This window comes from Vigna unguiculata, chromosome 1 (genome assembly GCF_037176805.1).
Source record: "Vigna unguiculata cultivar grain cowpea cultivar isolate G323 ecotype 2 chromosome 1, ASM3717680v1, whole genome shotgun sequence".
Classification (NCBI taxonomy): domain Eukaryota; kingdom Viridiplantae; phylum Streptophyta; class Magnoliopsida; order Fabales; family Fabaceae; genus Vigna; species Vigna unguiculata.
Window position 1 is genome coordinate 23094793 of NC_140792.1, and position 11274 is coordinate 23106066.

At 34.7% G+C, this 11274-nt stretch overlaps 1 pseudogene across 2 annotated transcripts; it reads left to right on the forward strand.

The window, feature by feature from the left end:
* Window positions 1-4211: 4211 nt before the first annotated feature.
* On the forward strand, window positions 4212-6510 carry LOC114179356 (pentatricopeptide repeat-containing protein At5g56310 pseudogene; annotated as a pseudogene). 2 transcript variants are annotated; one of them, XR_014995130.1, is made up of 2 exons: window positions 4212-6152; window positions 6273-6510. The product of XR_014995130.1 is annotated as a pentatricopeptide repeat-containing protein At5g56310 pseudogene, transcript variant X1 (transcript). The 2 variants fall into 2 exon arrangements; XR_014995131.1 differs by having other exon boundaries at window positions 6299-6510.
* The last annotated feature ends 4764 nt before the right edge of the window (window positions 6511-11274 follow it).

The following is an 11274-nucleotide window of genomic DNA, read 5'->3' on the forward strand; positions in this document are numbered from 1 at the left end:
TTGTCTTTTATGATCTTATTTTTTCCATCTTCACGAACACTCTCTAGTGACCAAACCCTTTTGATTTGTTTGACCACATTTTAATATAAACCTAGTTTGTTGTTAGCAACAATTAATCAAAATTCTACAATGTGTTGGATCATACTCTAAACTTTGTTTGTCTAGTCCATTTTTAAACTATGACTATCTTTAGATTTTGTCTATGTCTGATCATTGAATCTTATATATTTTTGTATTTTATACACACATAGTAACTTTATTACACACATAAAATTATTTGTTATCATTAAAACTTTAATCATTTTTTATAAGTCTTAAAAAGTTAGACTTTTGTCTAATCAAATTATACTTGTCTTTACCTTCTCAAAATATATATATATATATATATATATATATATATATATTGTCTAATATATTATAGTTAAAGATGAAACACAACATACAAATTTCAAGTACAATAATAAAGACAAAGATATCTCAAGTTATGATATATCCATTGTTTATCATGATGGAGTAATGTGATGTGGATCTAAAAGGGTGGGGAGGGGTTGAATAGAGCTTGAAAACAAATTCAAAAACTACATGCATAAATACACAACCGCAAGTGAGTCACCTGATTAATTTAAAAGTGTAGGGATATAGGAAATGTACACAACAAATATATACTAGTTCACCTCCATTCGAGGCTATGTCTAGACTTTTAACCAACATGCTTAAAAAATTCCACTAATAAACACTTTTGATTAGTAATGATTAGGTTACATAAGTTTCAACCTCTCCAAGTATACGAGTACAAACCTCTCTAGGTACACCAAGTATCAACCTCTCGACATTTCCTTCTCAATGTCTCCTAAAATCAAGAACTCTCAATTACAACGAGTAATCAAATAAAATTCTCGTCGTAGAAGTGTACAATACAACTCACATATTACAACTTAGAGAGGGACTTAAGAGAAAATCCTAGTTTGAAGATAAATTATATATGTAACAAGGTTGTTAGGAAATGGAATACAAGAGTTTCAATGTCTATGGCTCGTAGGGCAAGAGCAAGGGCAGTAGAGGAAGTCCAAAGGTTCATTTAAAGAGCAGTTTAAAAGAAAATATGATTATGCCAATGAATTGTTGAAATCTAATATGGGATCCAGAGTAAAATTGAAGTGGAAGACGTGGAGGGAGAAGCAACATTTAAGAGACTTTATACTTGTTTTAAAGCGTTCAAAGACAATTTTGTGTCATGTAGACCAATTGTTGGGTTGGATGGATGCTTTTTGAAAGGAAGGTTTGGGGGTAAGGTGTTAATTGTTGTTGGTCGAGATGGTAATGACCAAATGTTGCCACTATGCTATGCAATTGTTGAAGTTGGGAACAAAGATACATGGATGTGATTTCTAGAGCTATTAATTCAAGACTTGAGGGTGTTGAAGTATGCTAGTCCATGACATTTATGTCACACCAACAAAAGGTATTTGGTACCTTCTATTTATATTAATTTCTTTTGTAAAGTTTCTTAATTGACTTAAATGAGTGCTTTTTGTAATCCACAAGGACTTATGCCTGCTATACATGAACTTTTACCCAGGGCAGAACAAAGATTCTACATGTGCCATTTGTACTTCAATTTCGGAAAAATATTTCGTGGCAATTGAAGAATTTAATGTGGTGGGCTACTGCAAGCACATATCCCAAGCTTGTGAAAGAGAAATGAGAAATATAAAAGAAGTGAATGTTGAGGCTTACAAATATTTGATAGCCATTCCCCCAAGGTTTGTTTTTTACCCTTAAAGCTGAAAAATTTGTTCTTCATTATTTTTAGACCAACCTTATTGAGCATCGAAACAAATTTTGGTCCAGATCTAGGTTTACAAATCAAGCTATATGTGACAGCTAGTGGACAACATGAGTGAAGCTTTCAACAATGTCATCATTGATACAAGGAGTAAATGAATCATAATAATGCTAGAGGACATCAGACTTTATTTAATGAAAAGGCGGGCCACAAATCGAAAGAAAGTCAAATCTTTAGAAGATTCAATTTGGGCCAAGATTAAAATAGACTTCAAGGAGAATCAAATTTAACAAAGAACTAGATATCGAGGTACCTACATAGTCTTTTTGTCACACATATTTATTTTCACCCTTATTCATAACATTTCACACTTTCACAATTGGTTAGGAGAAAATGTTTTTGAAGTAAGGTGCATTTCCATTATTGTGGACAAGTACAAAGTCAACATCGACACACAAGAATGCACCTACAGGAAATGGCTGCTCACTGGCATACCTTGCTACCATGCAATTATTGTGATGAAGTTCTTAAATTTGAATGTAGAGGACTACATACCATATTGGTTTAGACTATCCACTTATGAAGAAACATATCACTTCATCATTTATCCAGTTAGTGGCCAACTACTGTTGGACATGACTACCTATAATGACGTCCAACCCCCTCTTAAAAAGAGATTACCTGGGAGGCCAAAGGAAAAAGAGGAGATTGGAATAGTGGGAGTTAAAGAAGAATGATACAGAATTGAGGAAAGTTGATCACTGTAAAAGATGCAAGGTATATTATGAAGTGGCTCATAACAAAAGTAATTGCCCACTACATCCTTAATAACCAAATCAGCAATCCTCAAACCAACATAACCACCCCATCAAGTTAGCAGTCCTCACAACCAACACAGCCTACACAACAACCATAGGAAGTGCCAATGTAGTTTGGACAAACAACTTCAAGAATGAGGTAAAAATTGCAGTTTCAGAGACCAACTTGACCATCACTTTCTTTGTTTTAATTAGGTATATTTAGGAGACAACATTTTTTGTTCAATGTATTTAGGCCTCTTTTGTTCAATCTTTTGGATGCAGTACTTTGAACTCTTTTGTGATCAATCTTTAGGATCCAATACTTTGTACTCTTTTATTTGATGCAGTTATTAATATGGTTAACTACGTACATTTTTATGTTGCAATATAATTTTGTTATTAATGTTGCCATTGTAATATGTAGTACTTCTCATTTTATTAGTATTGAAGTTTGTACTAGTTGTGTGTTTACAGGTTCTGATTACACAAAAAATGTGTTGTGATATGGAAATATGGACTTCTGATTACAAGTTTTGATTCACAAGTTTTCTTAAAAAAAATAGGGATTATATTGAACAAATTTAAGCCAAAATGAGGATTGGATTAAACAAATTTAAATGTAATTAGAAACCACTTTGAACAAATTTTGCAGTAAAAAAAATTCATAACTTCATTCATTGAATGGTTACACAAAACGTGATCATCCTTAACATTACATAGAAAAATGATACAACCTTAAGAACATCCCCACCTAAACACATCACTTTTGTAACATTACTGAAACCATCACTTTGTTCATTACACCAATAACAAAAACTAATCCTAATAAAAATTGGATCTTTTCCTTCAGAACCCTCCAACTTAGAAATCTTCATCCTTTGCTTGGCTTTAACAATATCCCTTTCATCAAATAATTCTTCACCACTCCATTTGAAGTGCTTACACCACACCACATTACAGGAATCACTTTGTTATTAAACTCAAAAGTAACAAGGCCAAAATTGTCTTATGAATGTATACCAAAGCCAAATATGGAATAAAGAATTTTTATAAGGCACATGTGAATATAACCTTATAGTTAGGACAACCCCAAAATTGTCTATCATTATTCCTTGAAGTTCATGCCACTTTGAGCACCGCAAACTCTTTAGATTTGCAAATGGGGGTTAAACCCATACGTCTTGAACCACGAACATAAGAACCACTACAACTTGACTGCCCTCAACTATTACAACAAGATGAAGAAGATGAATGGTGATGAGACATACCTCACCTTCAAACTCACAAGGTGGATTGTGCACAATATCTTCTTAATGGTTACAAATTGTTCTCCTTCAAACCTTAAATCAATATTTATCTCCAATTTGGATTTGAAGATCTACTAAACATTAAGAGTATATACAAATATAACGGGTAACGTCAAAATATTTTTCAACTCCCAAATAGTGTTAAGTTGTCCATTGTGTTATAAAATATTTTTAACACCTTGTTACTAAAAGAACTTAATTGATTAAAATTTACATAAATAAAGACTAAATTAACCACAAAACAAAAATAAAAACTAAAATAAATAAAGTGAGACGAAAATATGTACCGTATCTACGAAAAACAATAAAATACTCCCGTTCTTCGTCATGCACGACTAACCGAGCTGCTAAGAATTGAACAGGGTTACTATAGTGTCGTATTCAAATGTTAGCGCCAAAACTGCAACCCTGTTCTCCATCATTACTGCATAGAATCCTCTCCACTCTGGCAGTCCTCGCGGACAAATGCACCACCATGGACCAGCTGAAGCAGCTTCACGCCCAGATGATTGTTTCCGCCGTCGTCACCGCTGATGCCTATGCTGTCAGCCGCTTGCTCTTCTCCTGCGCCCTCTCCCCCTTCGCCGACCTTTCCCACGCTTCCAGAATCTTCCAGTCCACACCCCACCCCAACTCCTTTATGTGGAATACCCTCATCCGCGCCCAGCCCCAGGCGCTCCACGCGCTCTCTCTCTACCTCGCCATGCGCCGCAACCGCGTCCTTCCCGGTAAACACACCTTCCCCTTCCTCCTCAAAGCATGCTCCCAATTGCGCAACCTCCCAGCCTGCAAACAGCTCCACGTTCACGTCATGAAGTTCGGGTTGGCTTCTGATTTGCACGTGGCTAACGCTTTGGTCCGGTGTTATTCGGTTTCGGGCAATTGGATCGATGCTCGTTTATTGTTTGATGAAATGACCGAAAGAAGTCCGAGTCTTTGGACCACTATGATTTGTGGGTACGCTCAAAATTTCCGCTCCAACGAGGCTTTGCAGCTTTTTAGTGAGATGGTTGGGGCGGGCTTTGAGCCCGGTGGTGCCATCCTAGCTTCGGTACTGTCTGCGTGTGCCCGGTCGGGTTATCTTGAGTTTGGAGAAAGGATTCATGGCTTTGTGAGGGTGAAAGGGGTTGGACTAGGAGAGGGGGTGATTCTTGGGACGGCGTTGGTTTACATGTATGCCAAGAATGGGGAGATTGCAAAGGCTAGGAGGTTGTTTGATGAAATGCCAGAGAGGAATGTTGTTACATGGAATGCTATGATCTGTGGGTTGGGTGCTCATGGACATGCGGAAGATGCTCTTGGTTTGTTTGAGAAGATGAAGAGGGAACAGATTGTTTGTCCTAATGGTGTCACCTTTGTTGGAGTTTTGTCGGCTTGTTGTCATGCTGGCTTGATTGATGTTGGTCGTGAGATTTTTCGTTCGATGAAGTTGGTGTATGGAATTGATCCGAAGATTGAACATTATGGATGCTTGGTTGATCTTCTAGGAAGAGGGGGAAGGTTGCTGGAGGCAGAGGAGCTGGTGAAGGGAATGCCGTGGAAGGCTGATGTGGTTATTTTGGGAGCTTTATTGGCAGCTAGCAAGAGTAGTGGGAATACTGAGGTTGCTGTAAGAGTGGTGAATGAAATTCTTGCTCTGGAACCACAAAATCATGGTGTTCATGTTGCTTTGTCTAATATATATGCAGAGGCTGGACAATGGCAGGAAGTTTTGAGACTGAGGAAGACAATGAAAGAAGAGAAACTCAAGAAAGAGCCAGGGTGGAGTCTGATTGTGGAAAGAAATTGATTCTTTCATTTTTAGCAAAAGGTGAGGAAGGGAAATATAGAGGTACGCACTTCACGATCAACTGATGCAGTCATTTTGAAAATAGCTATGATGCTAACTGAAGAAGACTTGAAATACGGGTGGACTTGACTCCATCAACTGATGCATGGTGCTAAATGAAGAAATGTTGCTACACTTCTGCTGGATCACAAAGCTGGAATTTTAGAATACCACAATGATATATATCACATCCTAGAATACTGCGATAGGTTCAGAGGATATGATTTTGTTGAGAACTTCATGAGCAAGAAGAATACAAAAAGATTTTCCAGTGTGCTTGGTGTTGAAGCCTTATATTATACCACCAGAGAAACTAATACAGGATTTTACTTCTATCCAATCCCTGGTATTGGTGACTAAAGGACCGAAGGGAAGAATTCTTCGAAGCTTTCTTTACTACGGTAAAGTGTGTCTTTAGCACGTATATACAGGTATAGCCTTTGATCATGCTGACTTGCTGATTTAAGACAACACACTACCAAAATGCTATCAATATGCATTAAATGCCAAATTACAATGCATAAGTTACGTTATTAATTTGCTTGCTTTAGGTGTTCAAACATTGTTCATTTGCCAGGACTTGTTGAATTGAAGCATAGAAGAGCTACATTCAACAGTAGAGTAGATGAAAAGGAGATGGAAGTTGGCTTGCTATCTCTTGATTTAGAGAAAAAGGCAAAAGAGCTTGTGATTGTTTACATACACACCTTCCCATTGTTGTAAAACAAATTGTGATGTGATACCTTCATGTTCATGGTTCCAGTTTATTATTGAAGACCATTAATCTAAGATTATGGTCATGATGGTAACAATAATAACTATAATAGAATTTTAAACCCTTGTGGGAGACTAAAATACAAATAAACTGTTTTTGGTAAAAATCTTGGCCAAAAATACCACAAGGATAAAAAGGAAAGGATAAATAGTCGATTCGGCATATCAAGCTTAGTTAAAAAAATTTAATTTCGTTAATTTTATTTAAACTCCGTAAATAGTTGAGATAATTGAACACCTGTGTAGTCTAATGTGATTGTTAAATATGTTTATTAAAGAGAAAAATTAAGGTTAAAATATAATTAACCTTGAAAGAAGAAATACTCTTTGCTTCTTTTTTCAAATGTAAAACTTTAGTGATTCTTTAAAAGTTAATTGGATGTAGAAGTTAATTTTTCTTTTGATAAACACACATTATACTTACTAAAAACTAAATACGTGCTTTACTTTTATTAATCATTAAAAGAATTCAAGTCAAATTGATAGGATGGAAGTTGTTGTTTCTTTTATTGTACTAAAAATGAAATATGAAAATACTTTTTGTACTAAACAGACTATTTACCTAACAAGAAACAAGAAAAATAACATACCAATGGATGTAATAGAAGAAATTTTTTTTCTTGGTTGTCGCAAGTAAATTATATGAACTATTATTGTCTTCTTGTTGACAAAGAAAATCTCATTTAATTCATAAAGGGTGCCTAAACATGTTTTAAATACTAGTTAAAATTTATTTGAAATTACAGAATCGCGAGTACAAATAAATAATAAGTGAGGCTCATAAAATTTTGTTATTTTCAATAAATTTAATTAAATAATAAAAATACATTTTTAAAGAGTGTTAAAAATTGTATTGCTAGCTTTCTTTTAATTCATATTGCCATGAGTTATTATTAAATGCATATTCGCTACAAATATGAAACAATTTTTGCATTGACTTTAATCATGAATTGTCACAAAATCAAAGATTAGCAATTTTTGTCATAACTAGCATTCGACTTTATATAATGTATTAAAGTTAGGCAATCTAGTCATGACATGAGATGATATGGTGTAACAATTTTATCTTAATATTTTTGCGTTGTGAATGTTTAATTTTCACAGAAACAGAGATGATATGATGTAACAATTTTATCTTAATATTTTTACATCATGAATGTTTAGTTTTAGTAGATAAAGATCGTCTAGGTAATGTAACATACTAACTCCAGGTGTTAAATAAGAGTAGGAAATTTTTCTTCGAAAACCATTAGTCGTCTGATACTTTATAGCAGGGTCATCTAATGGTGTTTAGCCAATAGTCGTATGGGGAAGGAGTTGTAAACCAAGAAGTCGTCTACCGCAAGGGTCATCTAGTGGGTTAAGAGTCGTCTTGAAACATTGTTTAATGCTCTAGCTCATCTAATGTCGAGTATCGTCCGGTGAGCTTGAGATCGTCTAATGGGTTGTTTATTATCTGTAAAGCGTCTAATTGATTAAGTCATCTACCAGTGACTTAGATATTTTTTTCCATATTCAACTATTTAAGAGATTATTCTACTCACACCCAAAAACCTTAAGGAATAAAAAGAAGGAATTTCACAAAGGTAATGCCATTCATATCAACCTTCATACATTTGGTTCATCATAATTAATCATTAAGACACCATATGAAAATATAGGTTCAAGAGGTTATCCATACATCCGTACAAGAGAAAATGAGATTAAACGGTCCATGGTTACATTCAGTTGAATCTTAAGCATTCTAAAGAAAACATAGACTTCTATTGATCTCCAAGAGTGTCTAATCCTTTCACCCATGTGCACTAGCATCTACACCAACATCTGCTTCCGTGATGATCATGACCATAGCTGGACATGAGGAGGGTAAGATAATCATGAAACAAACGTTGTTATATCACGCATCAGGCCATTCATGTTTACATGCAAATCCATTAAAACTTAAAATTTCATTGACAAAAGAACATGTGGTAATATAAAATGCATGGTATATGAATCCAATTCTGGAAGGTGCCAGTGTGTTAAGTAGACTTAGAAGTTCCTAGACCTGCCACATGACAATGGTAGATTACAATCTCATCCCCCATCTGACTTAACTCGTCCTTTGTAACTACATTCTCACCATTTGACAAGGTAAATCCCTTGTGGTCTAGTCGTAGGCAGTTAACACTACCAACTATGGCAACAAGAAACCTCCCTCTGCTCTCATTCTTGGCTACTTCTTCTACGCGAATCTAATAGCCAGTAGAGTTAAGATTAAATCTCATGTGTTAGGTTGGACTACTAACTATGTGTCTAAAAAGTCCAACCTACTAATGGCATACCCCCTAGCATGGCCAAACACTTTCATGAAGAGATAGCGTCATCTTTGCAAGGTGAAGCAAAGCTCTTTTATTTTAGGCCACAATGGAGTATCGTTAGTAGATTAAGAATTTTTAGACCTTGTATTTAGGGTTATGCAGTGTAAGTTTTCCTTTGAAGGCCTTGTATTAAGAGCCAAGTAGTGTAGGGTTTTAAAAACAATCTTGCTTAAGTAGGGAGCATCATATGCGCTTAGCTTAAACAATCCTTTGATGTTTAATTAAGTTAACCCTAGCTTAAGGTGGAGAACGTCCCACACATGCCACATGGTAAAGCCTCTAATGGAGAGTTCTCTTACAAAGATAGTGGTCATGTGTCATTGTCCTATTGAAAAGGCTTTTCATAAAGTAGCTTTATACATGCAACTCATAAGTGGTTCGTTTTGTGAGAGTGAGGATTGCCACATGTCAAACTCTCCTTCACCAAGATAGCATTTTCAGGATTTTGGTTCATGTTAGCATTTTAGGGTTTGGATCATTTTGAAGACACCTTACTCTATAAATAGAGGTTTCTCCCCCATGTATTTCTCACTTTGAGAATGATAATGTTATGTTGCCAAAATTATTTTTGAGTCATACTTCTTCTATTATTCACTTGTTAGAGTATTCCAAGAGGTCCCTCTAGTACTCCTTTCTCTAGAGTTGGCTTAACCTCTCTTAGAGCTCCACAAATAACATTCATTCCACCATTAAATCACCAAAACCGAGAGCCATTTTCTCTCAACACCAAGCTTCCGCGAATCCACCATCCACCATAGTCACCATTTCAAGCTTTGGCCCAACCTAGGTGTAACATCCTAGCCGAATATTACTAATTTAGAATTAAAATAATAGAAATTTTAATAAACAACATTTAATAATAAAATACTTTCTCAAAAACGTGGGAAAAATTAAAACTTTAGTATATAAGCACCAAAAGATAAAATTCAGAAATATGTTCAACTCTTACAAATATAAAATGATTCATAGTACTGATTACAAAAATCATCCATAAAAATATTTCCATGTAAAAACTCCCATGTTGTCCCTACTTCGGCTCTAAGTATCCACGTGCTCACCTGCATAACATCTGCTCTCATGTAACGAGTTACATGATCATCGTCAAACACACACAAATAGTGTGAGCTCAAATAAAAAGAAATACCATACACGATAACTTAATTTAAAACCCATAACTCTAATGACACCCCACCCGGCAAACCCAACATTCACATCTTCCCCTGGACACCTCTCAATTCTACATCCTTTGATGATTACATTGATCGATCCTTGTTGCCACGAGTGTCTACTCGCCCCTCCGACTACAGGCCACCACCTATAGTCCACACGTGGGAATAATCTACAACACCAAGTGGAGTTTTCCAATACGAACCACAATCTTGCCGCTTTCTGCCTTTATGTTCGTCACCTAGTATTGTTTTGGTCCTCGGAGCGATTAATTTGTGGGAATAATGGCTCTTATAAATATGCACGGTTGCTCCTACTTCATCCAACCCTTTACATTCATTCTTGTGCTGATTATAATACCACTAGAGATGGCAAATAAACCTGCCCCTGTGGGTATTGCCCAAACTCGTCCCCGTTTTGACGGAGAATCCCCGCATTGACTGGGTATGGGTATGGGTATGGGGAATCCCCGACTTTTTCAATTGGGTATGGGGATGGTTATGGGGATGTACGTATCCCCCCATTATACCTGTCCTGGCCATATCTCCATCATCATTTAAATTATTAAAATATTCACAATTAATTAAGTAACCTTATATTTATATATATTTATATATATATATATATATATATATATATATATATATATATGTATATATATGTATATATATGTACATATATATATATATATGTATATATATGTACATATATATACATATATATACATATATATATATATATGTACATATATATATATATATATTTCAATTTTTTATTTCTTCTAGTTATTTGATTTGTCATGAAACTCATTCACATCTCCAATATATTTTTCATCTTATCATAACATTTATGTAATTATGTTAAAATGATGTATGTCAATTAAAATTTTTTTATGTCTCGTATTTGAATATTTCTATTACTTTTTAATATTTTTATTTATTGTATATTTTCTTTTCACATGAGTATGTTTAGTACTCTCAATTTAAGTGTTTAATAGCATAAACCTTTCATTTACTAGGTAATATAAAAAAAAATCTTTACTTATTTTTATTAATTTTTGTTTCATTTGAAGAATTTTTTGGTTTCGCTAAAATAATTATTTCTCAACCATTGAGTATATATGTTAATGTTTGAAAAGTGTTCTTAGATATCTTAGGTATTTTTCATCTTATCATACCCTTAATTATACATTTGTTTTCCTTTTGCGATTTCTTTCAATAGTTTCTCAAATTGTTTCTGAGACATACATTTG